Consider the following 7,266-nt stretch of genomic DNA (forward strand, 5'->3'; position numbering starts at 1 on the left):
TCTCTCTCTTTCTCTCTCTCTCCCCCTCTGTGCATGTGTGTGTGTGTGTGTGTGCGTCTGTCTCTGTCTGTCTGCCTCTCTCTCTCACTCTCACACAGACTTTTTTCTCCATATGTATGTCTGTCTTGTCTGTCTTCTCTCTCTCTCTCTCTCTCTCTCTCTCTCTCTCACACACACACACACACACACACACACACAATTAACACAGTTATTTTGGGGTTTGGTTTAGAGGTGTAAAATGCTCAGAGTCCCCATAGAGTTAGTTCTCCAGTTCCTTCTAGCTGAAACAGCTGGAGATGCAAGGCTACATACTCACCACAGGCTGATGATGTCACAGTGCCACAGGTTTATGAGGTCACTGCAGATCCCACCATGGGCTAGGAGCTCCCACTTGGTGGAGCATCATTCAGTGGTCCTGATGTGATAACTCAGGATACAGAAATGAGCGTGAAAGGAAGAAGCAGTTTTAGGGTGATCAGACGAGACCATCCACACCCTCCCGGGTCCAGTCAAGCTTTCTCTCTTTTCGGAATTCCGTCTCCTTGGGAGCCACACTTAGAGGGAACTTTACCTGGATGTTGGCAGAGGGCACTGGGACAGTGGAAGGGACCCAGACTGAATTAACAAACGGCCCTCATTGCCTGTGCTTGGGGTTAGGCAGGGAAGAAAACATCCTTGAAGGAAAGCACACAGACGAACAGAGGCTCTGTGACAGGACCTTGACCAAGCACTCTTATTTAGACCTGAACTCTCAGGAGTGTCTCAAGAGAATCAATGAATGAAGAACACCGGAACCTGGTTGTGTACACACACCTGTGCACTCTGGACTCACAGGCAAGCAAGACAGACTGAGCGCTCAAGGTGGGCTTGGGCTACACACTGAGTCTGAGGTCAACTGGATCATATACTGAGATCCTGTTTAGGAAAAAAAGAGTCAACCAGTCAGCCAACCAAATAACGGTTGGGATTATTTTTGCCTCAGTGATACAGTTCTCATTCTGGGATAGCCCCAAGCATGGGTTCAAGCTCTTATGATCCATTCACTCTGCTAGGAATGTTCTAGAAACTTCCACTGTTGTCACTGTGTTGGTTAATTGGAGTATTGATGAGGTGCTTCAGGGGAGAAGATTAAAAGAGGGGACAACCCACTCTGGATGTCGGTGGCACCATCCCGTGGGCTGGGGATTTAGACTGAACACACAGAAGAAAGAAAATGAGTAATCCTGAGTAATGTCTGAGCTCCGGCATTGTATTTCTCTGCCCCATACAACCATAATTTCCCTACCATGGTGGCTCATAGCCTCTGAACTATGAATCCTTCCTCCCTTAAGCTGATTCTTGTCAATATGGTTATAAAAGCAGGGAAGCTCATTGGTAGGTAGACACAAACCATTCATTTGTTCAGAATGCCCACCCCTTCTGAAAGACACTGAGCACTGACAGCCAAAGACACCACATCTCTGCTCTCTCTTCCGCAGCCTCAGCCTTATCCCATTGCTCACAGTGCACCGACACCCTTGCCCTCGTTTCACTGACACACATGGAGGGCCAAAGCTGGGGGAATTGGCATCTCTTATGGGTCTCTGTCGCATTAATAGAAAGTGAAAACGAATTCAACAGGAAACATGAGGAGCACTTCATTAGAGTCTGAGGAAGAAGGAACAGGGCAGAAGAGTTGGGAATTCCAGGAGGAAAGAGAAACGAAGCTCTCCTAGTGACCGCCTCAAGGGCAGGATTCTCATGATCTCATTGAGGGGACAATTATTCCTCCCATCTCCTTAGCATCTCTTCAGATGAATCCGCTTTCCTGAGAGTGGTCTTTTAAACCATAGGACGGACAGACCAAGGCACATTAATGTTTAAGGGGAGAGATAGTGATGTATAATATTTTAATATCTGAGGCAGATCAGAAGGCCACATCTTTACCTAGGGTTAGAATTCAAATCTAATTTTGAAAAAAGAAGGCAGTAATTTTTTCCGTAGTGGCTTTCGACAAATTCCTGAGACCTCATTTTATATGGCATTCTAAACGGGAGAACAACCCAAGGAAACATGGAGGCCCATTCTCAATGGCTTCCAAGGCCTCATTTGACTACCTTCCCTAGTGACCATACACCAAGAGGAAGGACTTTATCAGAAGAGGAACCTTATCTCAGTATCTTTATTTGGGACCAAGAATAAGTCTTATTTTATCAGGCAACAATGGTTTTCCAGCCTGAAATGGTACTTTAAAGGAACCTTAGCATCTGACTTCTATCACAGAGCTTTTAATACTAGCCACCGAACATTTAAATACCTCACCTACCTGGGCAAACCAGTACTTCTTCTCAACCTTTCTTCATCAAATATTCTTTGTTGCATATGCAACATGCCATGGGGATTGCATATACAACATGCCATGGGGGCTGCCAAAAACACTACATTTTAGAAGTATCGGTTTAGTATAAAATTACAGCAATATTAGATGAATCAATTTTGGCATAGCTGTGTATTGAAATGTTATTCAGCCAGGAACAGGAGCCAACCTATTCTATATGTAAGATGTATTGTTACTTAGATAACAATGAAAACACAAACCAGCAGGTACATTTTCCCTTGCATGCATGCTCATGTGACTGCCCTTGGGGAGAAAAAAAAACACAAATTGGTAAAGGGTATGATTGCAGGTGAAAAGGTTTCATTTATGTTTCATATTTTGTATATTTTTTTTACTACTCCAAACTGTGCATTGCTAATTAAAAACTGCAGGAAGATATAAAATAGAGCAAAATAATTGCTCTACTATTTACATTATTGACTGTACAAAGAGATACGTGTGGATTCAAATCAGTTTTAGTGTCCCACTCATCCAAAAGACAAGAATCATTGAGAAAGTATTTCTGTGAAGATACAGACATACACACACATGTATCTATATTGGGTATATGGAACATCACCAATTTCACATAACTCCACCAATTGATACAAGATTTCTTTCCAAATATATTTTTCAAAGTTGTGTGCAGCTCCTGAGGAGGCCAGAAGAGCCTGGAGTTATAGGCAACTGTGGTTCTTCTCCCAACAGACCTCGAGCTCTCTGCAAGGGCAGTGCACACTCCTAACCTCTGAACCGCTCTTCAGACTGTAACAAATGACTTTAAAAATAACTTACTATTAAACAAAGTCCAGAAACACAAAACGTAAAGTACAGTCTATGTAGGGATTTTAGTAGGTATGCTGTTATGCACACACACCTGTAAAGGTAACTTTTATTTATGAATATAAAAAGTCTCCTCCAAGAGGCCTGGTCCAGAGCTGATGGCTGTTTAGGGAGATTCTGGAATCCTTAGGAGGCCAGGCCACCCTGAAGTAATGAATTAGTTCACTGGGGGGCATTTGGAAGAGGTATCCTGTCCACAGCTTGTTCCTGCCTCCCTTTCTACTTCCTAGTGGCCAAAAGCGAGTACCCTATGTTGTGTCTTCCTCTACCCATGATGTTCTGCCTCACTATGGACCCAGAAACATAGAGCCAGTGGTGATGGCCTCTTAAACTGTGATCTTTGCTAATATCCTTGTTTCATTACATCATCTTTATAAAGTGTTTCATCACAGTGGGGCAACAATGATTCCCAAGTGCTAGGGGTATAGCTCAGTGGGTAAAGTATTTGGCCTGAAAGCATAAGGACCCAAGTTCAAATCCCTAGTACCCATGTGACAGGTAGGCATAGCAGCATATGCTTGTAATTTCTCTTTGGGGAGCAGAATAGGTGGGTCCTGTGAGTTTTTGGGCCTCCATCCTACCAGAACTGTCATCTTCCCATTCATCAATACCCAGGTTCATAAGAACAAGAGGAAAAGAGTAGACAAAGGCCACTATCATCCTCCTCTGGCCTCTGCATGCACATGCACAGGCTTGAACAGCCTTGCACTCGTATGCACTGCACACATACCTGCACACATGTGATGGTAACTTTTATTCACAGATGTAACTGTTATCTTGAGTGCTTACTGCTGGATGAACTCACCCTTTCTCATTCTGAAAGACCCCCTGAGTGAGGAGACCCTCACTCAAGTCTCGGGATGATGCAACCCCCCAAGAACTCACACAAGACCGTCCTTGTTGTAATCACATGAGGTTTATCGATAGCAACCAGTGCACTGGGGGCGAGACTCGTATCCCACGCAGGGGCAGTGGAGTTCGACCCCGAGAGGCTGGGAGAAGAGGTATTTAAAGGGAGAAACCACAGCTCGAGGGGGCAGGGATGGCGTCATTGGAAAGTGTGTAGAATAATAGTGGAAAATCACAAGGAAGAACTCTGTCCCCCAAGACTGTTTCCTAGGAGAAGCTGTCTCCTACTTCTCAGATTGTTTAACTTCATGGTCCGCTAGTTCCTAGGAGAAGTTGTTTCCTGCTTCTCAAGATTGTTCTCTAAGATTTATGGTCAGCTAGTTTCTGGGAGAAAGCTGTTGAGCTGGCCAATGTAATTATCTATTCTATAGCCCTAGGAGAGGCTTTTTGGAACATACAATTCTGGGGCCTAACCTGTTTTGTTTTTTTTTTTCTGCTCTAAACTTTGTGTCTAGGGGGGCAACTTTAAAACTTTTATCTTTCAGTTCTTTCTGAACTCTGGTTCCCTGGTTCACCTCAGATTTTTTGGCTCAAAACTCCTCTCCAATCTGACTGTTTCAAACTAGCTTTTCTCTGTTTTTGACTGAATTGTTCTGCTTGGCCTCAAACTAAGTCTGTCAATCTGTTCTAATCTTCTGGGTCCTTTCTCATTCTCTGGCTCATTTTTGTCTTCACCCACAACCTGTTTCCATAAAACTGCCCTGGTAAAACTGCCTCCTCTCTGTCTCTTTCCCTGGGCTGCTCTAAAGTAGCCTCCCTTTCCTGTGCTGTTCTCATGAGTATTGAGCATGTCCTATCTCTAACTCAGCCTGTCGAGTCTTTCTCTTGAGTCATCACTTTGTCTGCCCTAAATGTCACTTTCAAACTTGGATGCTTCCTTCTACATACTAACCTTCTTACTTTCATCATCTGGGATTAACGGTGTGTCCCAAGGGTGTGTGTTCAATGCAGCCAGATCATGTCGACTTAGAAAAGGATGTGATCCTTTGCCAAAGCAGCCATATTGCTGGATTAAAATTCCTCTCCAACACCACATACTGCACACTACACATACAAATACAACCTTACCACACACATACAAAGAGAAAAAATAAGAGTAACTAATAACCATAAGTGCAGAAATCAACAAGCAAAAAAGAGGAGTCATAGGATACAATAAATACATGTTGAAATACTTTCAACATAATCAAGTCTTTAAAAGAACAAAAAGGAAAGGCGGCAAGGAAGAAAATGATTTATACTTTATAAACACTATTTAAGCCAATACAAAACTACCCAGATTACTTAAATCAAGACCAAAAGCTGAATAAATATATTATAGACGCATGAATATCAAACAATGGGTGGGAAAGCCAAAGATGAGTTGACTTTAGCTAAACATTAACACTGTGAGAAGAAAACAGCACGTTGCCTCAGTTGAAGACAAGCCTAAAATCCTTGAACTACCTCAGTAAACTAAATACAATAAAATTACCAAGAGAGGTGGGTAAGTTTATCTGACATGGTGTAAATATTTAAACAAAAATCATAACAAATAATTGGAAATTAGAATGGGGGGAAAATCTCATGATGGCAGCGGAACCAACACATTTAGTGGTTAAATAGAGCAAGAACGGACTGGAGAGAGAGGCAACAGAGTCATTCTGAAATGACGGTGATGCTGAGGTACAGGGGGGTTTCAGTGACACTGGCATTCCAGTGCTCACAACTCACCTTTCAACACAGCACAGTGATATTAATATACCAACCAATTTTATATAGGAGAAAAAAGGCCAAGGAATAAAGAAGCTATGCGATTGATACAAAGTCTAGGTTAATTATGAGAGGAACCTCTGTCAAGCAAAGAACTGAAATAAAATAGAGCCACAGAACAATGTAGACCCTCTGTCAAACAAAGAACTGAAGTAAAATAAAACCACAGAACAATGTACAATGGGAACTCTGATCTGAGACACAAGAGAAAGGGAGGAGAGAGGAGAGCCTTTGACCTAGGGAAAGATGACCATGAGGTCTATTTAACAAAGTGTTTAGTGAGTCAGTTTCAATTTACAGATTATACAACACACACACTCACACACACACACACACACACACACACATTAGAGATTAAATATTAAAACAAATTTTCATTTTCTCTTTCAAATAAACCTCTTCTGGTCTATACACATGGGAAGCATCGCAGAATCTAAAGCTACCTCCTGTACCAGTTTTCCAAGTTCACCAGAAGAAATCAATACAAGCTTTATGGCTGAACACACGAATTGAGCACTGCACCATTCTAGAGGCTGGGAGTCCAACCTGGGATCCACCATGATTATTTAAGATTGTGATTTAACATAATGTGATTTATTTTTCTTCAAACATGTTTGGGTTTTTATCGTGTAATAGTGGTCCACTATTGTAATAGTGGGATGGGCACTCCAGAATCTATGTAGTCATTTGCATGTCGGACACTGGAATTTTCTCCTTGGAGTTATTAGGGTTGAACTTCTTTGAACTTGTGTAGTATTCATTATACAGATACACACTTTCATTATGTTTCCAAGAATAATAAGAGAAAAGTTGCTTGTTTATAGAGTGTGCTGCCCTTTCGCCAACAGCCTCTGCAAGGCTCTCTTCAGGACGCCAGCCCTGTAACAGCGCCCAGCCTCAGCTGCTCTCTTCAGGCCTTCATATTCTTTTTTTTTTTTTTTCTCGGAGCTGGGGACCGAACCCAGGGCCTTGCGCTTGCTAGGCAAGCGCTCTACCACTGAGCTAAATCCACAACCACGCCTTCAAAACCAGTACCACCTGGGCGACTCTTACACTACCGAGGTCGGCTACCAGCAGGAGATATGACCTTGGCCAAATCTCCAGAGCACATCTTGCATAGACTGACTGAGTGCAAACCCTTCTCAGAAGGCTTTACCTCAGTGACACTAATCTCTTAATCACAGCTGATTCTTCAGCCCCAGCCAACCAGTGTGCATTGTGTTAACAAAATAAAGGCTTTACATCAGTGTTTCTAGTCTCTTGTTAGCCACAGCTGATTCTTCAGTCCCAGCAAACCAGAGCCACAGATTCTCAACTCACAACAGCATCTTTAAGTGAAACTCAAACTTCCCTCTGGAACTTGACAAAGCCAGGCCTCCACTGTCAGCCTTTCCCTCAACCTTCTT

At 42.8% G+C, this 7,266-nt stretch overlaps 1 long non-coding RNA gene across 2 annotated transcripts in view; it reads left to right on the plus strand.

The window, feature by feature from the left end:
* The first annotated feature begins 317 nt into the window (after positions 1-317).
* Positions 318-7,266, plus strand: part of LOC134480244 (uncharacterized) — a 12,426-nt gene continuing 5,477 nt past the window's right edge. The window contains exons 1-2 of one of the 2 annotated variants that reach the window (XR_010054505.1): positions 318-861; positions 6,709-7,111. This is a non-coding gene — a long non-coding RNA (uncharacterized LOC134480244). Of the gene's footprint in view, positions 862-6,708; positions 7,112-7,266 lie in introns of those variants that run through there. The other variant, XR_010054504.1, reaches the window with a different exon arrangement.

The sequence above is a fragment of the Rattus norvegicus genome, chromosome 8 (genome assembly GCF_036323735.1).
Source record: "Rattus norvegicus strain BN/NHsdMcwi chromosome 8, GRCr8, whole genome shotgun sequence".
NCBI lineage: Eukaryota > Metazoa > Chordata > Mammalia > Rodentia > Muridae > Rattus > Rattus norvegicus.